Raw genomic sequence first — 12,270 nt, 5'->3', positions numbered from 1 at the left:
CCATTCTGGACACAAGTCCACGAACTGGTAACACTGATTTCTACATTTTCCTTAGAATACACCCCAGCCCAATTTCTTCTTCATCACTTCAACATACCAGCACACCAATACCGTAAAACCTTAGTCCTACCCCTGATCAATGTGGCCAGACTGTGTATTATTGTACATTGGAGATCCATCCAGATCCTGACCATCCCTGAATGGTTCAAGTGAATTGGCAGAATCGCAGAAATGGAGAAACTAATCTTTATTGCCTGAGATTCCCCAGCAAAATTCTCACGTACCTGGGCATCCTGGACCCACTTCCAAACCACGGCTAGATATTCTTTGCTGATGGGATAAACCCAGTCAAACACCCCACACTGATCAGTTATTGCTTATTTATTCAATACATACCCAGCCTCACCTTACATGAGACTTCCTACCCCTATCCAAGGGATGAGTATGGGAAGACCTCAGTCGACATTCTTCTGAAACCTCATTAATAGGGATGAGCTTTATGTTCGGTTCGAACATGAGTTCGACTTGAACAATGGCTGTTCGAGCGTTCGTCAAAATATGAACATTATTGCTAAATTCGAGCGGCGCGTCACGCCCCATAATGCACTGCGACATTGCAGTGCATTGCTGTCTGATGATTGGCCAAGCATGCACTATGACCCGCATGCTTTGGCCAATCACAGCGCCGTCAGCAAAGAGAGCCATAAATGGCCAAAGGCAGGGTGCCTTTGGCCAATTATGGCTCAGGGGGTTAAGTCCACACCCCACACTATATAAGGCCACCTACACTTCTGCCCTGTGTAGTGTGTTGCTGGCGTTGACTGAGAGAGTGTTTCAAAAAGCAAGCCTTCAGGTGCAAGGTCACACCTGCGGCTGTGCCACAAGCCCTGGAAAGTACACTATTTCTAACAGTACACTCAGGTCTAGAAAGAGCCACAATGCAGAGCCCAATGCATGAAGGTCATGTTCCAGGCTAGCCCTGCACACATCCAGTCCAGCAGGGTCTGGGTACGGCACTTCAAAGTTTGGCTTAGGAAAGGAACCAGGTAGCCATGTAGAGAGACATCAGCTGTGATGTAGCAAGGATCTTAACTGAAGAAAAAAAAAAAATAAAAAAAAAGGTAGCTAGCAAAAAAGTTAGGCTCTTCTCCACAGAGAAGAGAAAAGCTGTCCATCCTACTAGGGTACTTGCAAAAAACGAAAGCATTCCGGGAGTAGTAGGACTTTGCTGGGACAGTGCACAATTTTTCTTTTTGCCAGTGTCTAAAACCAAGACGGCTGTATAGGCCAACAGCCTCTGAATTCTTGTGTCTATCAATGAATGAGAAAGAAAACTGGGTATTTGTCACTATTTTCACAAGCATGTCAACTTTGTTAACCTTATGCACTGCACGCTAAAAAGTTATATGACGCAACCTTATAGCAGACATTATATTTTTACAAATGTGACACAAGCACTCAACAAATATAAACATTGATAATGTATTCATTTTACTGAAAACATAAAAGGTTTCTTGTAAAGTATACGTCAACTAGAAAAAGCACCACAAACTAGACCAACACTAGAGTATTTTGTGTTTTTTATTTAAAACTGCTTTAATCACAAAATGATTTACATGTATGTACAGTTGATATTTACAATTGAAAGTCTTTTTACTTTTACAGTAGGGTACCGTAAACAGCAGCACTTTGTTCATTTTGATATGCAGCATCCATTTCTCTTTTCTGTGTTTGTCAGAACAATGGGATAAACAGGTAGAAGTTGAGATGCAAGGCAGAGTGTTACATATAAAACTCTACTTCCAAGGATGGAAATGTACAATATTGTACCCCTGGAATGTAATATGATCAAGCTTAATAAAACTGTTCAAGCAGCAACACACAGCATACAGATCTGCTGACTACCAATCAAAATCTTGTACAGGTCTGGCTTCAATAAAGTGGGGAAAAAAAAATGGTTGGTATGGGTTAAAACGAATTACTTTGCAATTTGCTTTTACAGTTCAATGAAAAGGACAATGTCTTTACAATCTGAGTTGCCAAACTATTAGCGATTTTAGGCTGTAATGGGGCTTGACATAGCCCATCAGTCCATGAAAACGATACTACTTGCAAACACAACTTTGTGCCTAAATCTTCATACAAAGGGAATCAACTAAAATGTTTAAATTTAGTAATTTCTAGTTAAAACTTCGGGTCCAAAGCTAATCATTTATTTTAAAGTACATTTACACTTTTGTAGTCAAATTGGGTGAACACATAAAGTAACTTTACAAAAAAATACGTTAAAGAACTGAAGCTTGCATTTTCAGATACTTTTTTTTCAGAAACTCCAGCAAGGAAAAATCTTCTTTGGTTCTCTTTTTTTTGAGGGGGCTGGGGAGCTGTGTTTGTCATAATTAAACCTGTCTGCACAGTGCTGGAAGATCCCATTCATCGGTTGTAAACTAGATTTGAATACTGTCTGTCCCAAAAAAGGACAAACATTTAGAAGCTGGGCTTCTTTATGGTATATTAATGGGAGGGAACTCCGCTTGTCCTAAGGCTTTATATTGGTACACATCACACTGAACCTGTTGAGAAGTGTTTGCAGTCAGGCATGCCACCTTCTCATAAGAAATATTTGAAAGGTAAATTTAAATGTAAAAAACTGTGAATGAAAACACAATGCTGCTTTCTTAAAAAGCGGAAATACACTGTGTTTTTTGCACAGTTATAAAATATTTACAACCATTAGATCTGGACGTTGAGGGGATTTTATTTGTAGGCTCTCTTTTTTATGGTGTATATTATACTGTTGCTTGTTCCTAAACTGAATTATGGCAAATGTTTGCAAAGTAGTGTACAGTATTATTAATGCTTAAAAGTAGTGACAACTTCCAGCATCTGCAGTTTGTGAAACAATGAGAAGTTCGGACATGATCACAGCTGAGAAATTTATAGGTTCAGGTTGTCCTTGAAAAAAATCAAATTTAGGCTGGCCACACGGGGGAATTTTTAGGAATATTTCTTACATATTCAATGAAAATCCTTTAAAGTACAGACCAAAGGCAAAACTTTTTTTCTTTAGTTCTTGATAGAGTGGAAAAGATTATAACACCTGTCTGGTTTTTATTGCTGTTTGTGCCCCTGTTAGGGAGATTCACCTTCTCTACTGTCATTTTTACCATGATTAACGAAAAAGTTTTGCCCTTAGTTCTACTTTAAGGATGCCTTTGCTTACCTATTAATAAAATTTCCAGTAACAGAAAATTGTTTAGGAAGGGTTTGGCTGAAAGTCAGTCTATTGATCAACTTGTGTACAATCAGCCTGTTGGAAATGTTTCTCTCGATCAGTGCCACCGGCTATAGCTGGCGGTGCTGATCAGTGTATTCTGATGGGCGGAAGTCTCCCTGTTGTCAGAATACAATAGCTCAGTAGAAGGAATTTCCCATCCACGTTGAGTCTGTGAATGGAGGAATCAAGTCATTTTCTTTCGTCCAACCTGCTGGTTAAACAAAAAAATAATAATAAAGAAAAAAAGACTCATGAATGACCATCCTTAGACTTAATAGGACAACAAAGTGAGGCTTATTTACTAAAGAAAATGGTGAATACCAAGTCTGCAAAATGCAGGTTCACATGTTTTAGTAAAAAAAAAGGTGCAACTGTGTTCATGTAGAACAATTACGTGCAAGGGACATTAAAAGGAAAACATGCAGGATTCAATCTTGCACATGATTTGATTACTGAAGTGAACACAGCATCACCTTTTTTACTAAGCTCGGGGAACATGGACTCTGCTCCTTAACTAAATCACCCTCATGGAATTGTCTATAAGCCAAAACAGATGCCCCTACTATTTTACGTGTTTCTATTCTGCCATAACAAGTTTGAAAGCTGAACTTCAGGAAGCCTGAAAATTGCTTGCAGGAGAGCTGTGCCCACACTGCATGAACTAATTGCCAGATCCTCTGCACTGCCAAACCCGCTCTACATCCTCTTCCCTACTAAGCTGCAGCAGTTTAAGGTCCTGGTGTCATCAAAACTGATGCAGGGTCCATAGGCCTGCACTGGACATAAGGATGCTGAGAGCACCATCTGCCCGGGGAACAGAGGATCAGGAAAGTAAGATTGCTTTTACTGTCCCGTAAAAGAGCAGGAAACCACATGTGGGCGCAGTCCTGCAAGGACAGTTTTAACGTTTAATTATACAAAGGGCCATTTTAAACAAAAGCATTCAAATATGTTCTTTACCCATCTACAAGGATTATTTTCCCATTGGAAGAATTTAACTTCGTTACTAATGAAAAAAAAAATTTCCTTGCTGCAAGATGACTTGTGTAATTGATGCGGATTTAAACAGCTTTATTTTGTTTACGATCACAATCAATTGGAAAAGTCAAAACTGCAAAGTCAACATTTGAACCTAGGGTAATTAAAGTTCCATTTGGTTACAATGTTATTATTTTGCAAACAAGAAGTAGTTCTATACATTTCTAATGCTTGAATGAGACATGGCTATAAATCTACAGCACTAAAGTTCGTACAGGTGCCCCTAAAACTGTAAAAACGAAAGATAGAGGCTTTGGAAATGTATCGCTTTGGTCTGTACTTTCTTGGCTATGCATTCTAAATAAACCATGTTACACTACGTGCAATGCATCATCAACATAGCTATACAGGATCTGTGCTTTAACTGATGTGTCCCACAGTGCAACAGATTGAAAACAAATTGGACAAAACATAACTCCTGCCAACAAAGAAAGGATACTGCATGACATCCAATATACATGTACAAAAACATAATTATACAATAAACAATACACATATTAGCAAAATCTGAAGCGCAGATGATGAAAATAAATAAAAATAAATTATTGCAACAATTAGAACAAATACATTATGTAATATGAAAAAAATCGCAAGTTCAACTCCTCCAGGACGGACTGGTAGGGGGAAAATGGCTAAAAAAAAATCACTGTTCAAAAGTAAAAGAATTATGATAGAAGACTTTAGCCACTATCGTCATGCAGTAACTGCAGCATTGTTTATTTTAATGAACATATGACATAAATTAACACAGTCTACCAGTACAGGTCCTATGTGGAATAAGAATGAAAAGATAGCTGAAGATGCAACAGTGCTATATACTTGGCCACGAGGAAGAAAGCTGCCAGTCATTTTAGATTACTAAAGAGGTATGTTGGTCACTTCTTATCAGCCATTTTCTAACTGGCTTAAAAGAAAAAACACAAGTCAGGTCTCTAAATAAAAATATACCAACATTCATCTCACTTATGCAGTTCTTGCATATCTAATATGAAATGTCAAAAGATCCAGCAACCAAAAAAGCACAAATAAAGACTACACAAAGAGCATCAGATATACTTGCTAGCTACGGCAAAGTATTAATTAGCAAGCACAGAGTGGACTATAAACACATTTATCATGTTAAAAAGCAGATTTAGAAGGAAAAAACAAAACTGAGGACTGGAACTACTGGGCTTGGTGCATGAATTTGATCCCTAGTTATAGGTTATAGTACACCATTGCTCTCCATTTACTAAGCCCCTTTGTGTTCGCATAATACCAACACGGACATTACATTACAGCAAAAATGATTTGCTCTAGTAAGTTGAATGACAAGCAGCAAAGATGGATTTGTACTACAGAACACAGCTCATTAAACCATATCTGTCTGACATACAAAAAGTGAATTATTGTCTAATAAAAAGGGCATTGATGCAGTTAGCCAAAAAAGGATACTCTCAACAGAGGGTATTGATCGGAGGGCACAACTAGTAGCCTTGATGTTATCACATATATAGACACAAAACACTGCAAATTTGCTGGGCTTCTTAGCAATCTCTACAGTAAAGAAAATAAAACAACCCTGAGGGATACTTCTATTTTTCTTAGATAATACAAGAACATATTTTTCATTAATATATATTAAACACATTTTGTTTTGCAAAAGCTAGATTCTTTTATACATTTGTGCACTCATTTTTTTTTATCTGCAAGATATACATACATATTTAGCTCCACAACACACATAGAAAAGACAGGGAAAATATTTTATAGCTGCTTTGTTCCTGAACTGTTCAGAGTGAGGATTGCAGAATGAAAAAAAAATGTTCAGGCAGGTTTACTAGTCTTTACAATTTGTGTGCAGCTCCTTTGCACTTGGAGAAGCCTGCAACAACATGATAGCGTTGAAAGCCACTATCTAAAGCCCTTGTAAATAAAGAGAAAGAGCTGCCATTTCCTGTTTAAAAAGAAAGTCTTAAAATAAATCCCTTGTGGTGAGGCAGTAAAAATACAAAAAAAAAAAAAAAAAACATTCATCAGGAATGGAAATCCCCCAGGCACATAGAGGGTTAAGAAATTTTTATGAGAAATTCTGCCCAAAACTGAATATAAATTTGAGTTCAAATGTTTTGGAACATGGAATACAATTAAGTGATGAAATGTAATAAACCAAATCCCTTCCACAGCATCAAACTAACAGTGGTGTAAATATTATTTCAACTATGTGTTTGGAACAACCAACTGCAACTCTCCAGCCACACCAAAAAAAAATTAAATGCAGCCCCCAAGTTGGCGGCTGCCTGATCTACTGATGTTCTCATGCCCATTTAGCAGATTGAAGCCTACCACCTAAGAGAGCTCCTAGGGTTAACACACAGAGAAACTCCGTGAGCTTGCCTGCTTTCCCTAATTGCACCCCCCTTTATAGTGCCGAAATTGCTAGGCTAGTAGGGGTGACCTTGCATATCAAGGCCTCATGCACACTGGATGTTTTTGCAGCTGCTTTTAAGGGCATCAGGAGTGTTTTTTTTTTTCCCTGCCTCTAAACACTCCTCCATGTTAGCCTATGTGTCCATTAGCACATAGGGTTTTAGCAGCGTTTAGTGGCAGGAGCTTTTAGAGGCAGGGAAAAAAAAAACACTGCCAGTGCGTCTAGGAGCAGCAAAATTTTGGCAGAAAAAAGAAAGACTGACGCAGCTAAACATGCCTAAAGGCTAGGTGCATTTAGCGCTTAAGCATTAAATGAACTCCCAAGCTCTTGACACCTGTAAATGTGCCCAAAAGCTTGTAAGAGCTTTAGACACGTTTACAAGCGCCAGTCCTGAGAACAATCAGATTATACATCCAACAGTATTCTGATGTCTATTTGACAGCCTCAAGCTGGCCACACACTGGTGAACATAGTCTACCATCCACACTATACAGTGCTGATGGACAAATGTCCCACTGCGGTTGTATTCGCAAAACTATAATACTACTACTACTAATACTACATAAGATGTCCGCATTGTGCGTATGTTGTTGATCACAAACAGCAAATCATAGCATAAAAGGAATTCGATAAGAGATTAGCATCATTAACTGTAATACCATCAGGGTTGTTGAAATGAAAAGACCACTGTGGAAGTGTATCTATAATCATGTCTGTGCAATATATAATGGCATTTTAAAGAGGATCTTCAGACTCTGCTGACTTTTAATAAAAGGACACTTAACTGTCCAGGGATACAGCGTGGTCATCTGAGACAGTTCTTTGTGGATCACCAGGTACCTTGCACCGGAATTTTTACTGTGAAAAGCTGGCTGTGACACTTTGCAGCTTCACACTACACATGTGCGAGCTGCGCTGTGCTTTGTGTGTAGAACTGCAGTATCCTGGGACCTGTGACATGTCCCAGGAGGTTGCAGGAAGTTGGGGGAAAGATTTCTGGTGGAATTGCCTAGGCTATGCCGATGAAAGTGGGAGCAAGTACCTACTAGAAATAGGGGAGGAGAATTAGGAAAAGCAAAACTTCTCAATTAGGATGACATTCTGTTTTAAGTACTCTTGTGAGGAAACATTTTACAAGCAGACAAGTAACAAATTAAATGGTTTTAAAATGTTTCCCTCCACAGAATTCACCCCCCATACTAGCAGGGGTGATTTGATTTGAGGATTTTACAAGTGGAGTCAAAATTAATTGTTTGAAAGTCATTTACAAACCCAAATTAAATAAGCAGCTTTCCTTTGCACCTTTTCTGTGAACAGACTCTATGTTCTATATAAAAGTTACTTTGTCTACCTATTCTTTTATTTAATAACATCCAGTAGTTTAGCCTTTGTTAATATCATAGGTTTTAATGTATACCTATGATGATTCATGTGTATAGGTCATTATGAAAAAAAAAAATATGTTTTTGATTATATTTTTATTTGATGGTATTGTGTAAAAAATATTTTTGTGATGTAGTGCGATTTATGGTCTGAAGGTTATTATTATCACCTTCCCCCAGGGGGATGACAGGTGAGCAGTTACCTCCACATATACAGTTGTGCTCATAAGTTTACATACCCTGACAGAATTTATGATTTCCTGGCCATTTTTCAGGGAATATGAATGATAACAAAAACATTTCTTTCACTCATGGTTAGTGTTTGGCTGAAGCCATTTATTATCAATCAACTGTGTTTACTCTTTTTAAATCATAATGGCAACAGAAACTACCCAAATGACCCTGACCAAAAGTTTATATACCCTGGTGATTTTGGCATGATAACATGCACACAAGTTGACACAAAGGGGTTTGAATCGCTATTAAAAAAGGTAACCATCCTCACCTGTGATCTGTTTGCTTGTAATTAGTGTGTGTATAAAAGGCCAATGCGTTTCTGGACTCCTGACAGACCCTTGCATCTTTCATCCAGTGCTGAACTGACGTTTCTGGATTCTGAGTCATGGGGAAAGCAAAATAATTGTCAAAGGATCTGCAGGAAAAGGTAGTTGAACTGTATAAAACAGAAAAGGGATATAAAAAGATATCCAAGGAATTGAGAATGCCAATCAGCAGTGTTCAAACTAATCAAGAAGTGGAAAATGAGGAGTTCTGTTGAAACCAAACCACAGTCAGGTAGACCGACTAAAATTTTAGCCACAACTGCCAGGAAAATTGTTCGGGATGCAAAGAAAAACCCACAAATAACTTCAGGTGAAATACAGGACTCTCTGAAAACATATGGTGTGGCTGTTTCAATATGCACAATAAGGAGGCACTTGAAGAAAGATGGGCTGCATGGTCGAGTCGCCAGAAGAAAGCCATTACTACGTAGATACTACAAAGTATCCCGCTTACAATACGCCAAACAGCACAGAGACAAGCGTCAAACCTTCTGGCACAAAGTCATTTGGAGTGATGAGACCAAAATTGAGCTTTTTGGCCACAACCATAAATGCTACATTTGGAGAGGAGTCAAAAAGGCCTATGATGAAAGGTACTGCAGCGGATCGCTGATGTTTTGGGAATGTGTGTGCTACAAAGGCACAAGAAATTTGGTCAAAATTGTTGGCAAGATGAATGCAGTACGTTATCAAAAAATACTGGAGGAACATTTGCATTCATCAGCCAGGAAGCTGAACATGGGACGTACTTAGATATTCCAACATGACAATGATCCAAAACACAAAGCCAAGTCAACCTGTTATTGGCTACAGCAGAATAAAGTGAAGGTTCTGGAGTGGCCATCTCAGTCTCCTGACCTCAAAATCATTGAGCCACTCGGGGGGAGATCTCAAACGTGAAGTTCATGCAAGACAGCTCAAGAATTTACAGGAACTGGAGGCTTTTTGCCAAGAGGAATGGGCAGCTTTACCATCTGAAAAGATAAAGAGCCTCATCCACAAATACTACAAAAGACTTCAAGCTGTCATTGATGTTAAAGGGGGCAATACACAGTATTAAGAACTGGGGTATGTAAACTTGATCAGGGTCATTTGGGTGGTTTCTGTTGCCATTATGATTTAAAAAGAGTAAACACAGTTGATTAATAATAAATGGCTTCAGCCAAACACTAACCATGAGTGAAAGACGTTTTTATGTTATCATTCATGTTCTCTGAAAAATGGCCAAGAAATCATAAATTCTGCTAGGGTATGTAAACTTATGAGCACAAATGTATATGCAGAGGTTTTTATTTTGTGCTTATTTTATCAATTTAGGAAGGTTATTTGAAATGTATAATGACAGTCTGTGTTTAGTGAGGCGGCCATTGGTGGCCAAGTTGTGGTGGTTCACTTTGTCTTTCCCATAATGGTTTATTTGCTTGACTCACGCAAGCATGCTTTGTGCGCACTGGGATGCACATTACTTCATTTCATCGTTGTGCCTACCGTGTGACAGCATTGTCAGGGAAGGTATTTGCCCACCAACTTCTGTCCTCCACTGGTTAAGGGTGAGGGGTAAGAGGGAAGTAAGGGGTATTTAGAGAGGCAAAGGACATATATGCCTTGTATGTGTACACTTCATATTTTTTTTGCACCACAAAGCTCCCGAGGAAGCGACCAAGTCGCAAAACACGTAGAGCCACAAGTATCTGGAATGAGGGACCCCAATGTATGTTATCATCCAGTTTACCTTTACTACATTTTGATCTAGAGATGATGATTGTTAATCAGGGGGCATCCATTGATTCCATTATGTACTGTAGTAGTGCATTCTTTTATTGCATTTATTATATCAGTTTTTGCTACGTCAAATACTTTTATCCAACATTGTAACAAAGAACAGCACACTTTGTTTTAATATGATAAAGATGATATAATTATAACTATCTGCGGTCAAAAAGAAAAAAAAACAAAAAAAAACAAAAACACGGCATCATATGCAATTCTTTGAAACTTTTGTATGATGTGACAAATACATTTGGAAATATTTTTATTCCTGGGTTTTAAATTTATATCCCTGGATGTCATCCTAGAAAGTCTGTTTTTTACCTTATTGTATAATAATAATACTACATTAGATGTGTGCATTGTGCGTATACTGTTAATTACAAACCGCAAATCTCAGCATAAATTTAATCCATCAGCTAATGAAACCAGGATTTATTTCCCAAATAACAAGCTAGCGTAGCTTGTATTATGGTTGTGTCTATATCAAGTTTCTATTTTATTATTAAAGAGCTACAGCTTGGTGGGAGCATTACATTTACAGAGCGTGGAATCTGTTAAGTTTTAGAAGGATTTAGTTACTTAAGGAACACTAAGCATTTTTTTAATTTCATTTATATACCTGGATGCCATCCTAGAAACTCGCTGGTGTTTAACTTGTTTGAGCAATAATAATCATCATCTTCATGATAAAAACCCCTCCTACTACCAGCATGCTTCAGTTTTATTGAAGAGCAGTACCAAGAGCATGATCCTAAAAAGAATTGGGATCTGTGTCCCACAATAGACTCCAAAAAAAAGGACACAGGAAGTCATTAACTGTGGGGTTGACGACATAGCAAGCAAAACACTAACAGGCCAATGAAAAACAATAAAACTGGGAACTGTCTGCAGCTCAAAGAGCTGCTTGAAGGACCTCACGCCCAAAACTGGGATTAGATGAGGCTTGAACATCCACATGGTAAAACTTGAAAAACATGTGAACTGGGGACAGCCTTGCAGATATGGGAAACAGTAGCCTGTAGCCAAAGAGCCCAACAGGGGGCAGATCAAATAGAATGTGCCTTGACAGGAAAGGGTAGAACCCTAGCCTTAACTACTTCCAGACCGTCTTCCGCACATTTACTGTGGCAAGGCGGCACGGCTGCATGAAATTACGTACCTGTACGTCACTTCATGCAGTAGCCCCTGGGAGTGCGCGCGCGCTGATTGGACAGAGTCCGCCGGCCACCCGCGATCGTTCCCCAGAGAGGGAGAATGGTAATCTATGTAAACAAGGCAGATCACCGTTCTGACAGGGGAGAACAGAGATTGCTAAGCAGGAACACGGATCTCTGTGTTCTCCCAGTCAGAGCAATCCTCACACAGTTAGTAAGCACCCCCTAGGGACTACCTTAAGCCTTTGATCACCCCTGATGTAAGGTTAGTTTACCAAACATTGTCTATGCAGTTTAGGGGCGCCTGTAGATAAAAATAAACTGTGCAGGTTTGACCAAAGTTAATAATTGTCCTTGCTATAACTGTAGGCCATTTAGGTACCTCCCAAAGCCCGACTGGAAAACTCTCAGAGAAGGTACCCATCTTGCCCTGTTGCAATGATGTTTCTAATACACTGCCAGCCAATTCAAAGACCTTTGCATTTGCTTATACCCCTGTCATAGCTCAGTGCTGCAATGAAGGGAGATACTAAACTACATAAGTGAAGGAGATTTGAAAGCTTGTTCCTGTGATGAGGGTGAGCAGTAATGGCTGGGAGTTTCTTAGCAACATCCTAGCAACAAGGTAGGATAGAATGATGCCATCTCTGGGAGTTTTTCAGTCAGACTCTAGGAG

Source organism: Aquarana catesbeiana, linkage group LG04 (assembly GCF_042186555.1).
Source record: "Aquarana catesbeiana isolate 2022-GZ linkage group LG04, ASM4218655v1, whole genome shotgun sequence".
Taxonomy (NCBI): Eukaryota; Metazoa; Chordata; class Amphibia; order Anura; family Ranidae; genus Aquarana; species Aquarana catesbeiana.
The sequence above is the reverse complement of the archived record's forward strand: the minus strand, read 5'-3'. Positions refer to the sequence as shown.